The sequence below is a fragment of the Haemorhous mexicanus genome, chromosome 9 (assembly GCF_027477595.1).
Source record: "Haemorhous mexicanus isolate bHaeMex1 chromosome 9, bHaeMex1.pri, whole genome shotgun sequence".
Lineage (NCBI taxonomy): Eukaryota > Metazoa > Chordata > Aves > Passeriformes > Fringillidae > Haemorhous > Haemorhous mexicanus.
In genome coordinates, this window is record NC_082349.1 from 31,524,101 (window position 1) to 31,546,308 (window position 22,208).

General features: G+C 41.3%; 1 long non-coding RNA gene across 1 annotated transcript; it reads right to left on the reverse strand.

Moving 5' to 3' along the window:
* Nucleotides 1-1,078: 1,078 nt before the first annotated feature.
* LOC132330803 (uncharacterized) lies at nucleotides 1,079-6,799 on the reverse strand. Its single transcript, XR_009487441.1, has 4 exons — nucleotides 6,517-6,799; nucleotides 6,046-6,232; nucleotides 3,161-3,255; nucleotides 1,079-1,343 (listed from the first exon to the last, which is right to left on the reverse strand). It is a non-coding gene; the product is annotated as an uncharacterized LOC132330803 (long non-coding RNA).
* Between the last annotated feature and the right edge of the window lie 15,409 nt (nucleotides 6,800-22,208).

Sequence of the window (22,208 nt, forward strand, 5' to 3'; positions counted from 1 at the left end):
GGGCAAAGGGATTTTTCAGAAAATGTGAATGTGACAAGCATCCCATTAAGTTATTTGTGCATTAACTAATACTCATGTGAGTGGGACACTACTATTTTTCTATTTTTTTATTTCCTTACAAGTGTCTCTCTCTCTCTACATGTCAGAGTTAGAAAGATCAGAGCTGAAGCAAAACCTTACCTAATAGGAGGGTTGCTATCATAAAGCCACAGGGCAAGATTAGAAAATTTGTAATTGAGTGTTCCTTTCCACAACTCCTGTTGCCATGATGTTGGTGGAAATGATGGATGAGCTCCATGACTGGCTCATCTTTGAGAAGAACCATTCGGGTCTGATAAGTTGTTCCTTTTTTTTTTGAAACAGAGTCATTTCACAGGGATTACTTTTTTCTCTTCCTAGGAATATTTTACCAGATTATGAAAGCATTCTTTTAACTGCCCCTCTGGTATAATTTGCTTTAATCAAGCCTACAGGTACAATAGGTGCAGACATTTCTACTACTCTGCAATGCACAAGGAGAAGTTACAAACAAAAGGACATGAGAAAGAAGAGATGCAAGAGGGGCAATGATGATCAAAATAAGAACCATACTGTAATACTTCTTGTGACTTAAGAATTCTTAGGTACTCCAGTAGCTCAAACTCAGGCAATCCCATCTCCCAACACATTTAATGACTTGCCCAACTCAGCACCTGGACGTTGACAGAAACCCTTTATTTAGCTTATGGAAACCTATTTTTAGCAGTCACTGTAACCATCCAGTTTTCAGACCTTTCATGGGTATTTCATTACATTCTCTGTTTCCAAAATGAGTCATTCTTCCTTCAGAGTAATTTTTGAAGATGACATTACAATATGCAGAGATAATGCAATATTTTCCTCCCTCCAGACATTTTCTCATTTAATTTCTTATTCAATTTCAGAGAACGTTATAAACATGTATAATGGCATATCTATTGTTCATGGGTCATCACCTGCTTTTAATCAGCAGAGTTTCAGTTCAGTTACAAATTCTAAAGAGGTGTTTCCACTGAAACTGATGCTTTGAGAGGCTACCTAAAACAGAGGCTAGACAGTGTTAAAGGAATAAAGTAGGGATTTATTAAAGGCCTTCACAGGATACACCTTGGGCAGTACAAGATCCGGGTGTGGCTCCACCCAAGACGGATGATAAGTCACGAGTTTTCTCACTTTTATAAGTTTTGGTCCATTTCCATCTTGGGGTTAATTGTCCAATTCCAGCTCCAGGTGATGCAGTCCCATCCTCCCAGTCTGCTCTCCTCAATTTGATGTTGCTTGCACTTTCTGGGCCTGAAGCTGCAACAGTGTCCTTGGTTCTGGGGCTGGAAAAGGATTGTTTTGTCTAACTAAGCTGTGGAAAGAACCTGCTAATGCTTTATGAGAAGTTCAGAGTTGTAAACTAATGAAGTACAGAATCTGGAAAATATGAAAGCTAAAACTTAAGGCATCAAAACTAGTGGAATGATACCCATAGACATTTGATTGTTTTGCCCAATTACATTATCCCCTGTAAGCAAGAAATTATTTCTTTATTTTTAAACATTCAGAGAAACAACAATTAATTTCATTGCATAAAAAAGATTAAGGGGAGTATAAAAAGAAGGAGCACTGAAACATTATCACATATGTGAATACAGTAATCTAAAGGGGTAGGCAGAATTCTTTTGGATCAACTAGATCAAACTTTTAAAAATACCTTGTGAATCACTGGGCAGTATCCCCCCCCAAAACCAGTGGAGGACAGCACCTTCTAGACCAGCTTGGTCTAAATCTCAGAGTTTGGTAAGCATGAATTTGAAATAATTTTAATAAAACAAAGTCACTATATTGTGGTATTTCCCTGTATTTTAGACATGAGGGGAGAGAGGAGGTAAAGGACACTATCCAAGTTTCAGTTTTGCCACCACCACAACTGGCATTTATTTATGTGCCTAAAAGAGCTGTGGCCTTCCTCCCAGCTATCCAGGAGGCATTCAGGAAAACTCACAAATCTGTGACCACCCAAACAACATAGACATGCAGGATGCTCAGCACAGGTCACTATCATATTTTGCAAGTGTTGATTAAAGTGTTGGCTATTTTTAAAATGTAGAAAATAGGCCTAACAAGGACAGACAAACTATTCTGTATTTGGAAACTTAGTTGCTGACAATGAGTTTGGCTTCCTTTGCTCTGTTCTGACCCTGTGATTCCATATTTTATCCTTATCTTCAAACTGAAAGACCAGGACAAGATGCACTTGATGTCTATGACTGAGCTCTTTAAATATACTAACAAATTCTTGTCTTCTCTCTTGCATCTCCTCCTCCCTCTGCTCTCCTCCAGGCAAGAAACAAAAATATCTCAACCAACTGAAAGCTCTGTTCAACCTCATCATAAAAATTTCAGTCAGAAACAATGCTCCGACAAAAGATTTTGTAATACAATCCCTTCTGCTGTGCTAAGGGAATAAGTTTCACACTGATTTTCATGTAAATAATATGAAATATGAAAACTATAAAGGTAGGTTTTTTCTCAATTTTCTTTATCATCAGCTGGTACATTTTGCAACCAAGAAAAATAAAACCCTGCTTTTTATACAAATCCATGACATTTATGTTAGTTTCAGTGAAAAGCAAATGGTCCCTGTTTTGTCCCCCAGAAATATATACAGGTTTTAGTATATCCCTAGAGGAGCCCACAGCGTTCACTTCTGAAGTCAAAACTTCCAAAGTGCTAAAGCTCTTCTAAGCCAGCACAGCAGATGGTCTCAGCGGCCCTTAACGACTGACCAATAATAAATTAGTTAATTGATAAATGTCCTGCAATGTAGAAGACAACTTTAGCCAAGACATCATCACTAGTCCTTCAGACTTATTTAGGAGATTATATTGACATTTAACATTTGCTAGATTTAAATTTGACAATTCAAGATTCCAACATGTCCCACCACTGTATGTATTTAATATTCAAATAATATTTACAATAATTTAATATGCAAAAATTTTTTAATCCTTACTTTCATGTTATGGTTCATGGGGATTGGACTGGTTACTCAAGGCATGTTAATATGTGTATTTTTCTTCTACTGAGGTAATCTGAGTTTTTACAGATATGAGTTTGTCTCTTAGAGAAGGACAGATATAGAAAAATTACTTACTTATTACTTCATCTTGTCTTTAAGTAGCATCTCTGGGTCTGTATTCAGCTACTCCAACTGGCCTGAACTTGAAATGGTTTGGTTTGGATGAATGCCTGTGAAAAATGGACAAAATCAATCTTTGTTTACTGTTCTAGCACTGTTTTAGTTGCAACCAGTATGTCCTGCCCCACAATAACAAAAAGTTTTAGATTTCTTGATGGTGGAAAATCCTGATCCCTTGCAAGAAAATGCTTTTAGCAGCCTATGAGAGACTGAACCCCCCTGCAATTATGACAGTTGTATGTTAGGTGAGATCCCAGAGAAGCAGCCACTCACTATTTGTAAACAAGCTGTACAATGAAGAGATCTGTGCATGAGTTTCTTGCTCTTTCACGGACCAAACAGTTAAACAAAAAACCACTAGCCCTAAGAGCAGATTTCCCATGCAATCAAATATTTCCCTACAGTTCATCTGACATTTGTCTAGTATGTAGAGTAAAATCATACTTAGAGACAGTAAAAAGAATGCAGCATGAGGAGTCTTCATGGAGTCCTACAAAAACTATTGCAAATTCTGCAAAAGCAGAGAGGGAAAAGGGGGTAAGAGCTGATCCTCTTGCAGGCATGAAATACCACAGTTCCTTTGCAGCAGTCCATTTCCACAGTGTTTATTGTGTTTAAACAGTTCCTGAAACATTGGTAGCACGATCCCTCATCTCAGTGCTCTCACCTAGAAATCTCAAATCTTGCATTTCCTTACTGAGTGCATCATATAGGACCAATTACTAGTTTTATAGTACTTTCACCTATAAAAGTCTAATGAAAGACAAATTCAAAATATATTCTTCAGTAACATAGCATCATTCTCTCTAATCTCCAGATTTAAAGGAGTGAGAGACTGTCACATTTTAGCGAAGCAGAAACTGAAAGCATAGTGGGGATAAGAAACCTCTGCTCCAAAGCTGAGGATAAATCAACAAACCAAGGCTTTTCACGAGAATCTCGTCCTCAAAAGGGTGAAAAAATGCTAAACTTCAGAGTTTCACTTCGTCTTCTAAATTTGGGCTTAGCTTTTGAGGCAATCTGAATGCAAACTCTGAGGATGCAAAGGTCACAGACCTGACTGCAGAAGTCTATTAAAAGGACAGTTATATTTGCTTTTGCGCTCAAATGGAAATTATTCCCATATATATTTACTGGGCTCTTTGAAAATGTATGGAATCGATCTAGTCAGTCAGAAGATTACTCAGTATGTTTCAGTGTATCATATGCTTCCCTCAAAGCCATTGCAAAATGGAGAGAGATTTCTGGATTAAGTATCTGAAGACAAAGGAAATTTCTTTAAAGAACCTTATTCAATAGCTTTCCAGTGATCCCATTCTTACTGTGGCTCTGATTGCTTCTCTCTCCTATCAGATGGGTACTGAAGCTAAAGCTGTGCTCAGTCACAGAGGAGGGCTTAATATTTCCGCTCTTATTCTGCCAAAATGAACAATACTGCCATGAACCTTCTAGCTAAGCCAGGCCTGGTAAAACATCAAGATGCAGCCACTGAACTTCACACCTCTTGACATTTACGCGGAACAGCAAAAAACTGCAGGTCTGCTGCCCCAGGCCACTCAAAGGTACTTATTTGCAAAAGATATTTCTGTAGGCAAGGAACTGCACACCTCAAAATCACTGTCTTTTCAGGTTTTGAGTTTGTCATTTCACAAAAGATACAATCCCAATGGAATTTCCACGTACTGCAATTCTTATAGAAGAGAAATATCAAAATTATCAAAATGTATTGAAGCAGGCTATCTGGCAATTTGGCTCAAAGTTGTAAATTATAATGAGGAAGGTCAAATTTTTCTCTCTGCTACCATGCACTTCAACAGGACTAGAGTTGTAACAGAGCAGGATTTGTGTCATTTGTGTCAATAAATGATGGCCAAGTCTCACTTCTCTTAAGTAGGTTTCATTTCAAGTAAATAAAAACTCCCAAACCAATCCTGACAGTTTTGCATTACAGCATTCAGTGAACACATTACCTTCACCTTATTGAATAATAACACCAATCACACCCAAGAAATGTCTGAACAAAGATTTTCCTCCACTTTACACATAAGGAGGAGGTTTTGCTTTCCTCCGTTTGAATCTGAGAGCAACTTAGTACCAAGGTGTTTCTTAAAGCAATGTCAAAATATTTAAAAAATCTGCCTTTAATTTATTGCTGGAAGAAACAAGACTGTTGAACCTTAAAGCTTTTGTACATTGTGAAAGCTCATAAAGCCTTGAAAGCTTTGTCCACAGACCCCACAATAAATATGACTCATTGAATGCTATTCTTTTCTCAGTACGCAATAAAGAGAAATATTATTTATAGCAGCATACAAACTATTAAGAAACTGTTTTTCTTTGAAGTTTAGACATAGCAAGGGAACAATAATTTGGACAAATGGCAGTATTTACAATTTCTTTGAATTGGGGCCACACATCGTATCATGGCCAAATATGTGGTTACAATGTAGTATTCCAATTTCTCAAAATAGCTCTGACATCCACAAGTTTGCTGAGGTCTAATATCTTATTGGTTTTGGCTCAGAAGTGACTTGAGCCCTACAGCAATTTTAAGAGCACAAACAATGGAGCAGTTTCCTTGCCTTAGGGCTCTCATTCCCTTGCCTCACATTAGATCTTTGCAGACATCCTCAAAAAGGTCCTACAGTTCTCAAAAAATGTTCCTGGTTGGATTTGTCAAAAGTCTTCAGCACAGACTCATTTGTTCCCACTAGAAATTGTGGCGAGAGCTTGGTAAAAGCCACTAGAGCAGACAGTTGTAACAAGTTGTACATTACATGACTGCTGCTGCTCTTATCAGCTGTGCTCTAAGAACTTAAATTATGCAAGAAATCACTCACCAGCGTTTGTGTTAGTCCAGCCTAAAGAGAGAAACGAATTTTTCCCAAAATGTCCCAAAGATGAGATTTGAGGCACAATCAGCTGTAACAAAATGTTCTAGAATGGCCCTAGGTTTGCAGCAGATATTTCATACAGAGAAAAACTGTTCTTTTTCTGAAGCTGCAAGGAAGACCAGGAAGTACCTTCCTACAAATAAAAAAAAAAAAAAAAAGAGGGAATTGGTTCTTTCATATGTAGCAATCAGAGGAGGAATGTACATATAGTTAGAAACAATGCAGCACCTTTTAACTTGAGCTATAATATGCAGCCCAAAACAAGAGCATTTAAAGCCATGCCCAAATCAGTTTCAGGCCTATTCTATTTAGGTTAAAGTCTGTTTCTTATGCCAGCAGCTAAGTAACATTTTCAAAGTTAGAAATAGTTAGATAAGACGCAAATAAGACAAAATACCCAATGCAAAACTACCCCACCCTCTGTTAAAATAAGCATGATAAAGATCTGTTGCGGAGCAGACAGCAGAAAATGGATGTGACTCCCTCTCTTTAGGACTTTCTTCATGCCCCAGGCTCCTGTAGTCAGCGAGGAAGAGAGGAGGCTTCATTGGTAATCTTGCTAGGAAAAAAATGAAAATAGCACTAGTTTACTCCTGGAGCAAAATTTTTTCTCCAGCAGCTGTTCACTGAAAAAAATTCAATTTGTGCTGCAGAGTTTAGATGAAAGATTGAAAAATGTGCATACTTTCAATTTTGTCTTCCCTACCTTCCTGGCAGGATGTGAATCCATACAACACCCACAGACCGTGACAACAGGTGACCTTTCCCCTTATAAACAGAATATTGCCACAAGATTTTGTACTTCCTGTGTTTTCATTCAGTACAACAATACAGGAATTAAATGCAATTAAAAAGTTGTTGTTTTCGAAGCATGTTCGGAAAACTGCCTGGGTTGAAGGAATAACTGCCACACTTCACACACAATTCAGAAGGGCATTTGGGTTCCTGCTGCCACCAGCTGTATTTTGCACATCACTACAAAACATGATATGCCTGAAACAACCATGCAAGAGCCACACAACAGCCAATAATTTTCCTCAGGTCGTATTAGGCAAAAAGTACCAGTTTCTTTTCTCCCCATCTGATTTTACGCCATGTACTCAGAAAGCTGTCTTCTGGCCTTTCTGTCCCTGTGATATATTGCATCAGTCTGCTGGTTCCCACAAGTTCATATTTAAAGAGCTTCTGTTCACTTATGCCTGCCTTGTAAAAGGTCTCTTGTGTTGTTTTTCTCCCCTCCCCCTTCAAGGGCAATAACGATTCTGCTAAGGAAAGGCTTTAGCATCAATCAGATTTCAGTGCTGATTAGAGGGGAGGAACTCTGGCTGCATTTGAAATGGGCCTCTTTTGACTGTTTTTGCTTCTAAAATTAGCTGGGCCATTTCCCGAGAGAAGCCTTGGGATAGATGTAGATGCCCCCACACACACTCTCCCCTTCCCCCCGCCCTGGCCACCACATTGGAACCGTGTCAGAAAGCACAGGGAGACAGCTGTAGAGCTGCTCAGAGTGGCCAAGAAAGCTAGGAAGCTGCTCTCCTCCTGGCTGGTAGCGGGGCCATGGAAAGCCCCAGCTGCCAAGCCCAGCCTGCAGGTCACTGTTTCAAACACTGAGTGTCTGAGGCACCAAGGGAAGGCCTGAGACTGCAGCCAAGAACAAAAACCTGCTCATCTCCAGTCCCTGCAGAGCCAGGGCTGTTATTGTTTATGCCAGGACTTGTTCTCCCTTTGGTTTGCTGCTCAGAAGTCACATTTGTGTGACAGCATTTCTGCCAACAGTAAGGTCTGCATTTCCCAGAGATGCCCTGGGTGCAATACTGCAGAAAGGCAAAGGCAGCAATTCCTAAAAATATTTCCTGCCCTCATGCACAAAAAGATGCTCTACCTGATTTTCTGGGGGCTGTTGAATTCAGCCCATTTACTCAGTTCTGTGAAATTCAGTAGAGTAAGTTTTGGACCAGGGAACAAAAGTTCCAATACCCACATTGTAAGTAATGAATGTATCTAGGTCAGAATCTTTGCAGGCCCTGTTTAGACAGGCTTACATCCTGACAGCAGGACAAAGATAAAAATATGTTACAGTTACTTTTGCAAGACATACAGGTCTGTCTTGGTTTGGAAAGACAGGTGCCTGCTAAGGAAGGCAGGAGCCTCCCCTGAAATGGAGAATGCAAACCCTCTCCACCCCTCTGAATTGCTATGAATTTTAAATTAAGGGGCTCTCAGGCAAAAAATATGGGAGCAGGAAATAACAGTTCTTTAATAGGGAAGGAAAAAATAAAAGGATAAAATAAACAATGCAATACACTAGAACAACACTGACAGAGTCAGAACTCAACCTGACACCCTGTTGGTCAGGGTATTGGTAGCAGCCCAGTTGGAAAAGTGACTGCAGTCTTCCTGAAGTGTCAGGTGTGGTTCTGTTGGAGCAGGGAGATCCTGTAGAAAAAGGGTGTATTCTTCCTCTGCAGATCCGTGGAAGTAGAAGCAGCTGCTGTTCCTCTGGAGAATCCAGTGGGGAAAAGCCATGCTGGTGTTTCAGAATCTCCAGATTAATATCTGGGTAGCAATGCTTGGCTCCTCCCTCTGGGCTCACATCTCACAATGGGATGCTATAGTTCTCATCAGCCATGCAGTGACATTCAATAGCTTGTTATCAGCAGCTGTCCCCTGCCTAGGGAGGAGTGATTATGATCACTCAGGGAGAGATATATGAATTGCCCACTTGAGACAAGACAACGGCCATACAGATGGTAATAGAATACATCTTGATCTGGAACAAGGTCTCTCTTTGCTGGGGTTTGCTTTCTCCCACAAGCCAGCCCCTCTTATGAAACAGGAGACAAACACTTTCTTCAGATCACAGTGATGTGAGTCTCATGCAAGGGATTTAATAGAAAACATTCCCTTTTAAAATAAAGAACTGGAAAAACATGTCCTGTTATGGAAAAGTCTGGAACAGTGGGCTAAACATGGATATTTAGACTAAATGCAGTTTCTGACAACTCAGAAGAAGAAGAGTAAGACATTGACTCCTTTTGAGGTTTGCTCTAGCAGTACTTATCAAAAGTAATCAAGTTGTAACAGAAGAGAAGATATATCTCAAATAAGCATATAGATTCTTTATCTAACATGTACTGTATAATTAGGGAAGATCTTCAGTAACCAAAAAAAAGAGACTCAGCTTCAGCCAGAGTTTCCAGGGAACCAGTACCATAAATCCTGGGCAGCCCTTTGAAGTAGGGTCACTGGGCAATACTGTGAGGAACATCTTCAGGTTTTTAGGCAAAGTTTGGGATGAAAGAAAGAGGCAGAAGATCATTTGCTCTTCTGTTTCTTTCTTCTTCCTGACACAATAATTAAAAGATTTGAATTTTAACTTTGAGGATTTTTTTTAAGATCAAAATTAAGATTCAAAAGAGAGGAGGGAGCATCCCTTTACAGCTTTGTTATTGTCATTATGACCTTAGGTTTGATTTACATAAATTAATGTTTACATGCAAGCACATGTAACAGTCGAAACCGGTTTAATTTTTTTTTTTTTTATTTACTCACACCTACATAAACAATAGGAATATTCCCACTCCTATGTTTTACATATATATTTCAATAGTAATATGCAACGCTAATATTCATACTGCTTCTGCTCTTGTTCTGAGTTTGTTGACCCAAAAATGGCTATGGAAGGAAATAAAAATGAATAACAAAAGGTAAAATTTTGCTTTCAGGAGCTTCATTAGATTTTATTCCCACAATTACATAAACACATGGGAACTAGTGCTGCTGCAGACTGATTTCACATCACTGAGTGCAGAGGAGATAAACTCATTAGTGCCATCTGAGATTTTTGCACACATATTAACTTCTTTTGCTAAATTTATACCACATCTTTTGTGCCATGTCTATTAAGCTTTAACTGGAGCCTTTCAGAGGCCACTGCACTATCAGCAAGAAAGGACTCCTGAATGCACCTGTTCTAATTAAACTTTAAAAAATAGAATTTTCCAGTCTTTTCAGGAAAGTGGCTAACTTATGTCTCCCTGATTTTCTAGGATTTCCTAAGCCCTCTGATGTTTACATTCTTGTGGAGAACTTTCTCACACACTGTCTGTAGATAACACATTGTTTTGCATTCCTTTATGAAGGAGAAGAGACTTGATGGACTGTTGGTTTGCCCAGTGGCATTGAAGAGGTGGCACTGTCTCCCTCCAATCCACTGTCACTTTTGGAAAACTATAAATGTTGGAGTCAGGAAATAAACTTCGCTTTTTGTTCTTCACCTTAGAGCAGCGGTGTGTGCCTGTGTCCTTTCATGTTCCATAGCGACAAACTGGTATTTCCAAATTCGTATTGTACATTCATAACTCAAGTAATTTTTGTTCCTGCTGACATGAAATAAAAATTGGAAGTTGTCATAACAGTTTTTTGGCAGATGCACTAACGATTGAGTGAGCTAAACCCTCCAGTTCAGCAACAGCAACCATAACTCAAGCGCTCACAGCTAAGCTCCACTTCCAATTCCTCAAGAGCTCTAGGGTAGCCATTAGTTTGAAGTCTGTGAATGCCATTTGAAACCCTTGTATTTTTCCATATCCAAAGCTAAACTTTGCAAAAGGAATGTTATTTTGGACAGAAAACAAGTGAAACACCACGTGAGCTATGCAGACCAATGCAAATAGGATTATTGCACTTGAAATGCCACTAAAAGCCATTTTTCTGTTCAAAACAGCTGTGGAATAATGGAAGTTCTTGTTGTTTGTTGGACATACAGGTGTTCAAATCCAGAATGGATGTTGAGAAACAATGCAGTGACTGACAAGCAATTATGCTTTTCTGTGTCAGCAGATATCTTGCCGCAAGACTTTTTTCATTTTGGTTTGGCTTTTTTTTTTTTTTTTTTTTTTGTGGGACAAGAACCTTTCATAAGTGATAACATATCAAAACCATATCAATGTTTATGTAGTATCCTAAATGCAAATTAAAGATTGATGAAAAAAAAAATTATCAAACTGCTCACCAAGATAGTGATATTGACAATTATAGGCCAGATTCTTTATAGGCCAGATTCTTTACATTCCTCTATGTAAATGCACTGACATAACTATTTAAGAACATAAAATGCAACCTCTGCTCATGAGAGTCATAAATAATCAACAATATAAAGATTTAAAAAGAGAAAATTGCATTAAAACCCCAAAGAAATTCAGAAAGCAATTAGTTGCACGTCTTGAGGCAAAAATGGGATGCTGCTACCGGGGTGATTTTTTTTAAATCCAGTTAAGGATTTAGACAGTGTTTTAACTATAGGCATGACTGGTCTCTTTAATAATTTGTTGGTATCAAGGACTTGTAGAAAGAAAAAGATGCAAGCAAAATGGATCATAACACTGCTTATGAAAGTGAACATGAGCACAAAGATCCTTATTTAATGAATTTCCAAAAATAAAATATAAGGGTGATTTCAGTCCAGTTGAGTTAATATTAACTTCTAAGAGCTTGTGATTAATTTAATGTGCTCTCTAAATCACTGCATACAAGACTCCTCTACACCAGAAGAAGTACTGCCAGCAACTTCCATATTACGATTTGCTCCAATTGCAATTAAAAAACTCTTTTTTTTTTTCTTTTTATGCTTAAAGCCAAACCATGTTATGCTCTGTAAATTAGAAAGTAATTAGAAACAGCACTCAGCTTCTTGTAGCCTAGAACAGGCAAATCCTACATGCTACAGCTGTGCTTTGTGGAGACTGGGCATGAGAATATCTAGCAGGTACTGAGCAGCAGTTGAGTGCAGTCCCGGCTTCACCCAGACCCAGTCCTGCTCTGTGCAGTGATTCTCCCCACTGCTGTCAGTGCAGAGATACAGGTCCAAAAACAGCACATCATGTAAAATATGCGTCGCCAAGGAAGACATCCAAAATGGTGGAGGGCAATGATTTTCAGAGAAGTTCATGAAATCCAACTCCATTAATGAATCTGAGAGTTTAGGTCTGTATCTTTTAGTCCTGTCTTTTAGTCTATCTATTAGTCTAAACCTCAGAGAAATGTTCACTCCTGCAACACTGAGGGGGAACTTAGTGTCCAAAACACATGAAAAAGATGGAAACTCCTACTAGTGGTCTATCCAACTCCCAGTGTAGTATCACAAAGGGTGACACTGTGTGCAGAGTCCAGAGCACACCTGATGAGCACAATCCCACAATTTCTGCTCCAAACAAGAACAGGATTTACACTTTTCTTCTAAAGATGTGCAGAGGAAGAGAGGACTGATGGTGCTTACCTCCTCCGTAACCTCCTCATAGGTAAGGAATTCTCCAAGGAGAAAAGCAAAAATCCTCTCATTTTTCCTCAGGAATTGGGAGTAGCATAACAGGAGGGGCAGATGTACCTTCATCTAGATAAAGGCAGAAAATAAGAGCCCAATAAAAACCTGGAAATACTGTCCACCCTAGCAAAGTAGCTTCTACAAGCAAAGTGCTTTCTACATTGATTTCTGCTGGCTCCAGTTTCTGCATTTTCACTCCAATTAACCACAATAAATTACAGTTACAGTGTAGCCAGCTTAGAATATGCAAGTACAGCCTGAAGATATGAACAGCAAACAGCTAGAGAGGATCCATTGCTATCCGTTCTGTTTTCTCATAGTTTAGGACAAAATATTCACTGATCAGAGTGTTCTGAAAGCACTTATAAACCAGAAGTGGTTCCGCTGCAGGAGAATATCTAGACCTGGTGCTCCCCCACGTGGATAAGGGGAAAGGGAAAGTCTTTCTCTGCAGCAAACTCATCCTCCCAGGCTCCTGACACGTCCAGTTCTACATGGCATCCAAGAAATGGGGTTCTCAAGTTTAAAAACCTGATACTGCATGTTTTACCCTCTAAGAAATAAAAATGCAAAAGCATATGTTAGGACTGGATTAATTAATTAGTCCTTCATGCAAAGCAGATTAGTCTAATATTTGGTAATTTTGAAGTAGTCTTTGCGCCTATAAATATTACTCAACTGTTTTTCTTCAACCTCTTTCTATTGGGAACTCCTCATAAAATTGATGTATTTTGCTTAGCCATACTCCAAAGGTAAAAAAGGTCAGGAAAGCAATGACCAGAGAAGCAAAGAATAAGTTTAGATAAATATGAGCAATGGAAACAGTATTTAGAAGATTTTTTATTCATTCAATATTTGGTTAAGCAGAAAAATGGTGATCTCAAACACTGAGAGCTTACAGTAAACTATAAAACCTCTTATAAATAATGGACTAAGAACAAAATGAGCTGAAGTGCAGACTAAATGAAACATTTCACTTTTAATTCATCACTCTCTTAGAGCTGTTTTGAACTTAGTTTTGTTTACAGTGTGAAAGAAAATGTTGAAGGCATTTCTCACCCTCTACAGTCAACACACCAGGATCTCACATTTGAAAACAATTTAGAAATACAGTGAGCAGCTCCTCAGAGACAGGATCTAATCAAAAACATAAACTACACACGCAGGCATGAACCTTTCTACATGTCTATGAGCTGTTTACGTAAGAAATTTTACTTTAGCAAGACTGTTCAAATGCACAGATTATCAGAACTAAGAATGAGTCAAACTCCAGGGAAAAATCATTCTTTGTATGCTAAAATTTCAAATAGCTCATGATAAGCCCTGTTGTCCCTGCTTTGTAAGGGTTTGAATTGAGGTAAAAATCTACTTTCCCCATCATTTGAGAGCTTTGAGGAAAACCACTTATTTTCTGCTAATTTAGGGGATTAAATTGAGGGGGAGAAGGGGAGAACACAGTTATTTGCCATTGTATTGGTTTAAGGTGAGGTGAACATGCCCTGTTGCTGCAGTTTCGGGCGTTCAATTGAAGGAACCTCCAGCTCTCTCAGTGTTTGCAGGGTTGAAATTGGGCTGTGCCACTGCATTGAGGGCACTTCTGCCCGTGGCCCGGCACCAAATGTTCTCATGCAGGAGCCCTCCTGGCATCGCCTGGGGAGTTGCTGAGGTGGAAATGGAATTTGGCGCAGCTGGGCTGCTGCGGGACTGCCAAAGCCACGCTGGTGTGAGCTGTGCAGAGCCGAGAGGAGCTTTGCCGGACCAGCGGGCAGTGTTATGAGTAGAAAAGTTGTCCATTTTTTTTAAAGGTCGCTGAGTCAACAAGTTAAACCAATTGCTGTCAAGTTGGCGTTCTAACTATTTGTTGTTAATAATTTAATGTTGTAATCACCTGTTGTTAATAGTTTTTCTTTAATTACCAGTTGTTGATGGTTAGAAATCCCCCTTTGTCGAGTATCACCCTGCTGCTTCCTGGAAAATGGCACCCGGGACTGTGAGGAAGAGGTGACATCGGGGCTGGTATGCAAATGAGGAAACCCCTCACCAAATCTAGCAGGAAAAACCCCTAAAACAATGACCCACCATGGAATTAAGAGATCGAAGTTATGTCTAGACGTGAGGATTAGAATCCAGAGTCTGCTAGGAGCCTTTTTACCTTTCACCCTAACCTAAAAGATGTCGGCTAGAAAGAGGACTTCAAATGTCAAAATGAAAAACTGGGAATCTCCTGGTGCTCTTGTGAGGAGGGAAGCCCCAGCTCTTCTTGCATACCAGCGGACACAGCTGCACTCTTCCTCCTCCTCCATGCCACTCCTGGGAGCAGCAGTGGTGTGTGCACGACCCATCGGTTCTCCCCACCCAAGCTGATTTTTAATTAAGGCATTACAAAGGAGAAAGATCTCCTGCCCTGTTTATTTCAGCTGGGGCCTTGTCCAGGGTAGCCATGCCTGAAACGGACATCAGGACTGGGATGGCCGCCCACCCTGGACCTCCAGGACAGCTGGCTATCAGGACTGAAGAAGATCACTTGGGATCAGTGACGTGGAGGAATGCCGGACTGGTGAGAGTATCCAGCAGTGGGAATAGGCGTGTGCAAGTGGAGTGTGAGTGAGCAGCAGCTCAGACCCTCAGAGCGAGTGAGGACCCCCTAGTACCACATTTCGGACTCCCACAAGTGAGTGGACTTGGTGGTTGAGGTACCTCCTAAGGGGTAACGAGGGAACTTAGGCAATTTAGAAAATCATGCTCTTTTTGTTTTAAGTCCTGACACGGGAGGTCAGCCACAAGTCTTCGCGAAGGAAGCCAGGGTCTCAAGTTTTTGAAGTCCTGATACGTGAGTCCTGAAGGGGGGAAGTTAGGCAAACTAGAAATCAGGCGGTTCTTTTCTTTTAAAGTCCTGAAGAAAGGGGTCAGGCAAATTTGAGTTTCAGTGGAGGAGGCTGGGACTCCTCAAATAGGATTTTTCTTGAGTTACCTGTCAGTACATTTCTTTTCAAGTAGAGGCACTTTTGTGATGTTTTTTTGGTCGAGGCGTGAAAAAAATGGGAGGATGTAATAGTAAGAAGAAAGGCAAGAGATTGAGGAATATACCCCCCCATAGTCCCTTAGGTGAACTGCCTGCCAGAGGAGCCGCTTTCCTGCCAGGAACCGCGCTCTGTCTGGTGCCGGGAGTGCTGCCCCCAGGCTCCAAGTGCCACTGCTCCTGTGGCCTCCCTGGTGCCCCCCACTGGCGGAGTGGTGCCAGCCTAGGAGTGGTGCCCGGCAAGGGGAGCTGGGGGACGCTTTTATCTTGACAGCTTCGGAGTGTGCTTGCAAAAGTCACTGAAAGGAGGAGGGGAAAACCCTGACACCCCAGGCTTTTTGTCTGTGGGCTTTGTTAGTATTGGTCTTTAAGCGAGCCACAGCTTTAAATAATGACATGGGCACCCTCTAGAAACAGTTCAATACATTCTGCATTCTCTAATGAGAACTTAGGGCTCATGTTTTTCCATAACTGAGCTAATGCAGGCCCAAGCTGACAGTGTCTGTGCATCTGAAGTTCATTGATCTATTTGTGGTGTTCATTTCCTCGGGGTGCAGAGTTGGGCTTTTTGGGCAGACAGTGCCCCTCAGACCTCAAGGCTTGTTTAATCCTTGTACACAATTTTATGAAGACACAGGCTGGGTGAGGACTTTCTTGTTGCTGCACTAGGGAGTGGAATGTGGCAGGTTCCTGCAATATCCCCATGGAAGCTGGAATGCCTGAGACTAGCGATGGGACGGTTCTCAGGGATGAATCTCGCTCCCTGCCATCTGTAGCGTGGAAGTGTAGGACACCAGAGAGCAGGGGCTGAGGGATAGATGGAGAGATAGGAACAGCCAGGTGTTTCATGCTGGTAGCTGAGTTTGGTGTCGCAGATGTTTTCAGAGCCAGAGCAGATTAATTTCGTTCAGGTGCACTGGAATGAGATCGAGGCCTTAGAAAGTGTCTCAATTCAAGACAAAACGGGAGGATATGTTTTGAAATGAATGTGTTTCTTAATAGAAGGCAGGTTTCAGTCAGTTTTTTTTAATAGGCTTTAAAGGAAAACTTTTTGAAGAAAAAGTGAAAAGCTTGTTTATTTAGTAAGTAGAGTGCATGTAGGTAAGAGAAAAAAAAAGAATGAATAATGTTAGGTAACGAATTTTTTGTTGTGGACAAAAAATCAGTAGATGTAGAGGTGCAGGGGGTGTGGCATAGGTTTTTTTGGGTTGTGGCATGGGGTTTTCTGGTGGTAGCTTGGTTTTTTGGATTAAAGTTGAATGGTTTTAGAAGAAGAAGTTACCATTTTGGGAAAATATTTTTGGTTTAGCTAATAAATAAGAGTTTAGTTTTAAAAAAAACAAAACTTTTTTTGAGGGTTTTTTTGGTGGCGTTAGACAATATAGCTGAATGATAATTTGGGGGAGGATGTAGATATTGTATATAAATTGTGTGTTGTACAGTTTTTTTTAAATTTTAAAGTTATAAAATTTATGCTTGGGCATAAAGTAAACTATAGGGGATATCATATTATAATATAATTTTAGGACCTTTTATTTTTTATTTTGTATCATCGGCTTAATGGTCAAATTATTTTTTATATATATATATATATATATATATATATATATATATATATGTATGTATACAAATATAGATAGTAGTAGTAATATTTAGTAAATATATTATAACTGTTGATATGATAAATACATGATAACCAGTAAATATATGAAACCATTGATATATGGTTTTCATTCAATATCAGATTTTTTTGGTGGCATATAATGTGTTGGTTTATTTTTTATATTATTTACTATGTGTAATTTGTTGTTTAAGTCAAGATAATTTTAAGGATAAGTTTGTTTGTATTTGAGGTAGAATTCATTTAAATAATTTTTTAATTAACTTTTGAGATGTAATACTGGAATTTTGTTTTCCTTTAGTGTGCGTAGGAGTTCAGATTGGGCAGGGTTAGTGGAGGTTTGGGTGTTAATTAATTAGGTGGCTTTTGTTAGATGCAGTTTTTAATTTTTGAAAGATTTTTTTCTTTATTGGTTTTAAGGTGGTTTTTAATAATTTAATGTATTGTCTTACTTTGCTTGTAGTTGCTGTATGATAAAGGATATGGTATGTTATTTTAATGTGATGGTTTTTTGTTTACATGTTGAAAAGGTTGATAAGGTTGTTTTGGAAAGGAGTTCTGTTGTTGGATTTAATTTTTTGGGGGGGATATTATGTTTCTAAAGGATTTGGTTTTTAGGATTTAGGATGGTGTTATGGGCTGTAGTGCAAAGTGTAGTGTAAGTTGTTAAATATTTATTGGTGGCTTTTATTATTGTGAGTATATAGTGTTTGGTGGCTTTCAAGCAGTATGATCTGGGCACTGGCAGTGCCAGCAAAAAAACCAGATCTGGGCACTGGAGCTGCTGGTACTGGTGCCGGCGTTGGGAAACTACCAGATTTTGGCTTTCTGTGCTGGAAAACAGCTAGACTTGGTCTGTGCTGGCACCGGAAAGTTTCTGAATCTGGGTAGTAGCAGTGCCAGCAAACACCAGATTTCAGGCTTCAGGTGCCAGTAAGGAGCAGATCTGAACACCTTCCCTTCCCTTCCCTTCCCTTCCCTTCCCTTCCCTTCCCTTCCCTTCCCTTCCCTTCCCTTCCCTTCCCTTCCCTTCCCTTCCCTTCCCTTCCCTTCCCTTCCCTTCCCTTCCCTTCCCTTCCCTTCCCTTCCCTTCCCTTCCCTTCCCTTCCCTTCCCTTCCCTTCCCTTCCCTTCCCTTCCCTTCCCTTCCCTTCCCTTCCCTTCCCTTCCCTTCCCTTCCCTTCCCTTCCCTTCCCTTCCCTTCCCTTCCCTTCCCTTCCCTTCCCTTCCCTTCCCTTCCCTTCCCTTCCCTTCCCTTCCCTTCCCTTCCCTTCCCTTCCCGAAACCTTCCCTTCCCTTCCCTTCCCGAAACCTTCCCTTCCCTTCCCTTCCCTTCCCTTCCCTTCCCTTCCCTTCCCTTCCCTTCCCTTCCCTTCCCTTCCCTTCCCTTCCCTTCCCTTCCCGAAACCTTCCCTTCCCTTCCCGAAACCTTCCCTTCCCTTCCGAAACCTTCCCTTCCCTTCCCTTCCCTTCCCTTCCCTTCCCTTCCCTTCCCTTCCCTTCCCTTCCCTTCCCTTCCCTTCCCTTCCCTTCCCTTCCCTTCCCTTCCCTTCCCTTCCCTTCCCTTCCCTTCCCTTCCCTTCCCTTCCCTTCCCTTCCCTTCCCTTCCCTTCCCTTCCCTTCCCTTCCCTTCCCTTCCCTTCCCTTCCCTTCCCTTCCCTTCCCTTCCCTTCCCTTCCCTTCCCTTCCCTTCCCTTCCCTTCCCTTCCCTTCCCTTCCCTTCCCTTCCCTTCCCTTCCCTTCCCTTCCCATTCCCCCAGAGGTTCCTCCAGCTGTAACCAGGCTCCCCAGGAACCTTTGGGCACTGCCCCCAGGGATGTACAGTCTGGATTTGTTGGTGTCTGTGCTGGGCCAGGTCCTGGACTCAATGATTCCCCTGGGTCTCCCTTCCAGCTCAACCCCTTGTGCAATTGTCACCCTTTCACTCAGGCGCTGTGTCCCCACGAGGCCCTGGCAGGGCTAATGGGGGCTCAGCAGGGGAGGGCAGCCCCAGCATTCCCCTGCCTGTGACACCTCAGCAGTGGCTGCCCCAGTGTCCCTCTCTCTGTAACACAACAGTTTTGGGAGTCGGGAATACGTCGTGCTGAGTAAGTGCATCTTTCAGCAGAAACACTTTGCTGGAGCACTTGGCTTCAGGAGGAGTGATCCTTGCAAGAAGTAGACGATTCACTTCCAGGAGAATGAAAGAGAGACAGGTTCAAAGGTGAGGAAGGGATAGAAGAGGACCAGGATGGTGTTCACAGAGTACTGTTTGCAAGAGAAGCATGAGTGCCCCTGCCCTGTTTGCCATATTTACATTATAAGTAGGTAGGATGGAGTTCAATGGGAGCTGCTTTTGCTGCTACCTATTGCTCTTTCAGCTCTTTGTGGAAAAAGTTTTCTTTACATGTAGGCTGTGAGACCCAGAGAACACCTTGATGAATTCAGCTGAAAATGAATACAGAAAGTGCATTTATGTGGCGTATATGCATCAAGCGGAAGGTGCAGCTCTGCATTGGCTTTTACTTCTAGAGCCTTAATGTATAGGCACAGCTGCTGGATGTTTGCAACAAAGATGTGAGAGTGAAAAAAGTGACAGCCGGTCTATCTGGAATAGAAGATACAGAGCCACAGTGCATTGTGCTCAACTTAAATGCTGCTAAGAGAAGGGGATACATTAAGAGTGTCTTCAGTCCTAGCACTTCTGTGGAATCTAGCTGCCTGGACTCAGCCACACTAGAAGTGTGTGAAAGTGAGCTGTGGCTATCGTGTTTCACAGGGAAGAAGGTAGGGCAGCAAATGCTTTCTGTCCTGGCATTCTCTCAGTCTGCACTCCAGCTGGAAATGCTTCATTGTAATGATGAACTCTGCCACTTTGAGAAAACATGTTGATGCTATATATATAGTTGGGAAGGCAAGTGCAAATCACTAATGTGTTTTGTGTAGTTTACAGACTGCAAAGGGACTACAAAAGCCAGCACTGGCTTTTTGTTGTGGGACTTTTTCTTTGCAAGCAGCTGCTGGACGTTTTGAAAGGATTTGAGATCTCTGAGACTGAGAGGGCAGGCACATAGAATTTTAGAGAAAGCACAAATCTCTAGGGAGGTGCATGTAGTTCAGTGCATGCAGTTACATGTTGAGGAACTCATCACACAGAAAACGTTCTAAAAGGAATAGGCCATGCTGCAATTGCGTTATTTTTGCAGTTTACAAACTGATCAGCCATCAATTCCTCTTCCTTCCCCACTTCATGCAGGAACACAATCTGTCAGTCCCTAATAGCCAGGAAGCACAGCGGAGCTCCTCCCCGAACAGCCCCCACACGAATGGGGCCGAGCCAGGAGAGCACTCGTCTTTTTCCTGGGCACTGTCAGAGCTCATCAAAACGACCACATAATGGTGCTGTCGGCTGGCAAAAGAAGGAAACGAACCACCACAGGTGGAAACCCGGGAGCGCAGAGCCAAGATGGGGAGGTCCCTGCTCTCAAATCTACTGTGCTGCACAAAAAGATTTCCCTGATCTTCCCCTTCAAGCTGCATACTCTTCTTTAGACCACACTCAAAGGGAAACATGAGCTCCTTTGCCTTGGCAAAGTTTTTCACTCTCTCAGAGTCCACTAACAAACTTGAAAACATCTGACAAAAATAGAGCACTAAAAAGTGCCAGCTGAGAAAGATCTTGCTACCTACAATTTCAACTGTACCCATTAAACTATGAGCACACATCCTGCTTGGGGCTCTTTCCTTCTCAGCTCTAGGTACTGTCCTAAGCCTTCAGATTCACCAAGTAAGGGTCCAAAAAGAATGGCACCCAGGACTGCTCCCACATTAAAGCTTAATTCTTTGCCTCATGTGATCTGGACAGGACAGAAGCACAGCCATATCTCTGCGGATCTTTAGTTCTGAGAAGCTGAACTGTGTGTTGTAGTATATCACGCAGAGGAGCACTGTGCACAGAGCACAGTGATCTGGCAGCACTTTACAGATTGTACAGTAAAGGACTGACGATTAAATGTGGTGCCAATAGAAGTTTCCAAAAATTTTAGGGGAAAGCTACAGGCAAGCTTCAGCAGAAGCATTATGTAGGAGCTCTTTGCTGCCGGCACATTGTTCTGTGCTAAAAGGGGATGACAGGTTGCCTTCAGGAGAATGAAAGGGCCACAGGTCTCAAAAGGTGTAGAAAGAAGCTGCAGAGCACAGGGCTGGTGGACACAGCGAGGAGCGTGGCTGGAGGGCTACCAGAGAAGCGTGGCTTCCTAATTCACATTGGCAGAACTTAAGGGGGCAATTCACCGAGACCTACTTGTGCTGGTATCTGTTCTTCTTCCAGACCTCTGTGGGAACAATTGCACTTATTTTATGCAGTGAGACCCAGGCAAAACAATGATAGATGCAGTGGAGAAGGGTAGAAGTAGGCTACATCTGTGAGTTTGATGCAGTTTACGCATGGCAAGCAGATGGTGCAGTTCTGTACTTGCTTTTACTTCTAGAGGTTTTTCTATGAAAGAATCTTCTGAAAGTTGGCAACAGAGCTGTGAGAATGGAAAATATGAGAGAATGTCTATCTGAGAAGGAAGGTACAAACCAACTCTATTTTGTGCGCAGTTCCATGGCTGCCTGAAGAAGGGGTGCTTCAAAGATGTTTTCTGTTTTGGCACATCTTTTTGGGTAATCTATGGACTGGATGATCATAGACTCTGCAATACTAAGAGTTTTAAAAATAGCTAATCTCCAAATTGTGTGATGAAGTCCACTGACAATGCTTTACTCTTTCAAGAAGCAAGAGCATTCTTAGCTGACTCTGACTGTGAATGAGCTGTTTCTAGACTTTTGCAATGTGGTAGGCTATGCTCAGCGTAGCCCGGTGCTCTGTTCCTTGTTCTTCTTCTTTTGTAGCCTGTCACACTTACATCTTCACAGAGGAGAATCGTCCTCTACTTCATGCACAAAACAGTCTGTTGGCAGGGAACCATTCCAGGGAACTGCTTCTGCCAAAAGATGCTCAGGTGATGAACTTAACATAGTTAGAAACGTGTAACCCCCTTAGTTTGTTTTTCTTGTCATCTGAAGTTAAATGAAAAGATTCTCGGTTATGTTTTTAGCAGAGAATTCTCCCAGGACAACAAGGTTGCCCTGAGCTTGCCTCTCAAACAAGTGGAAATTTTTATT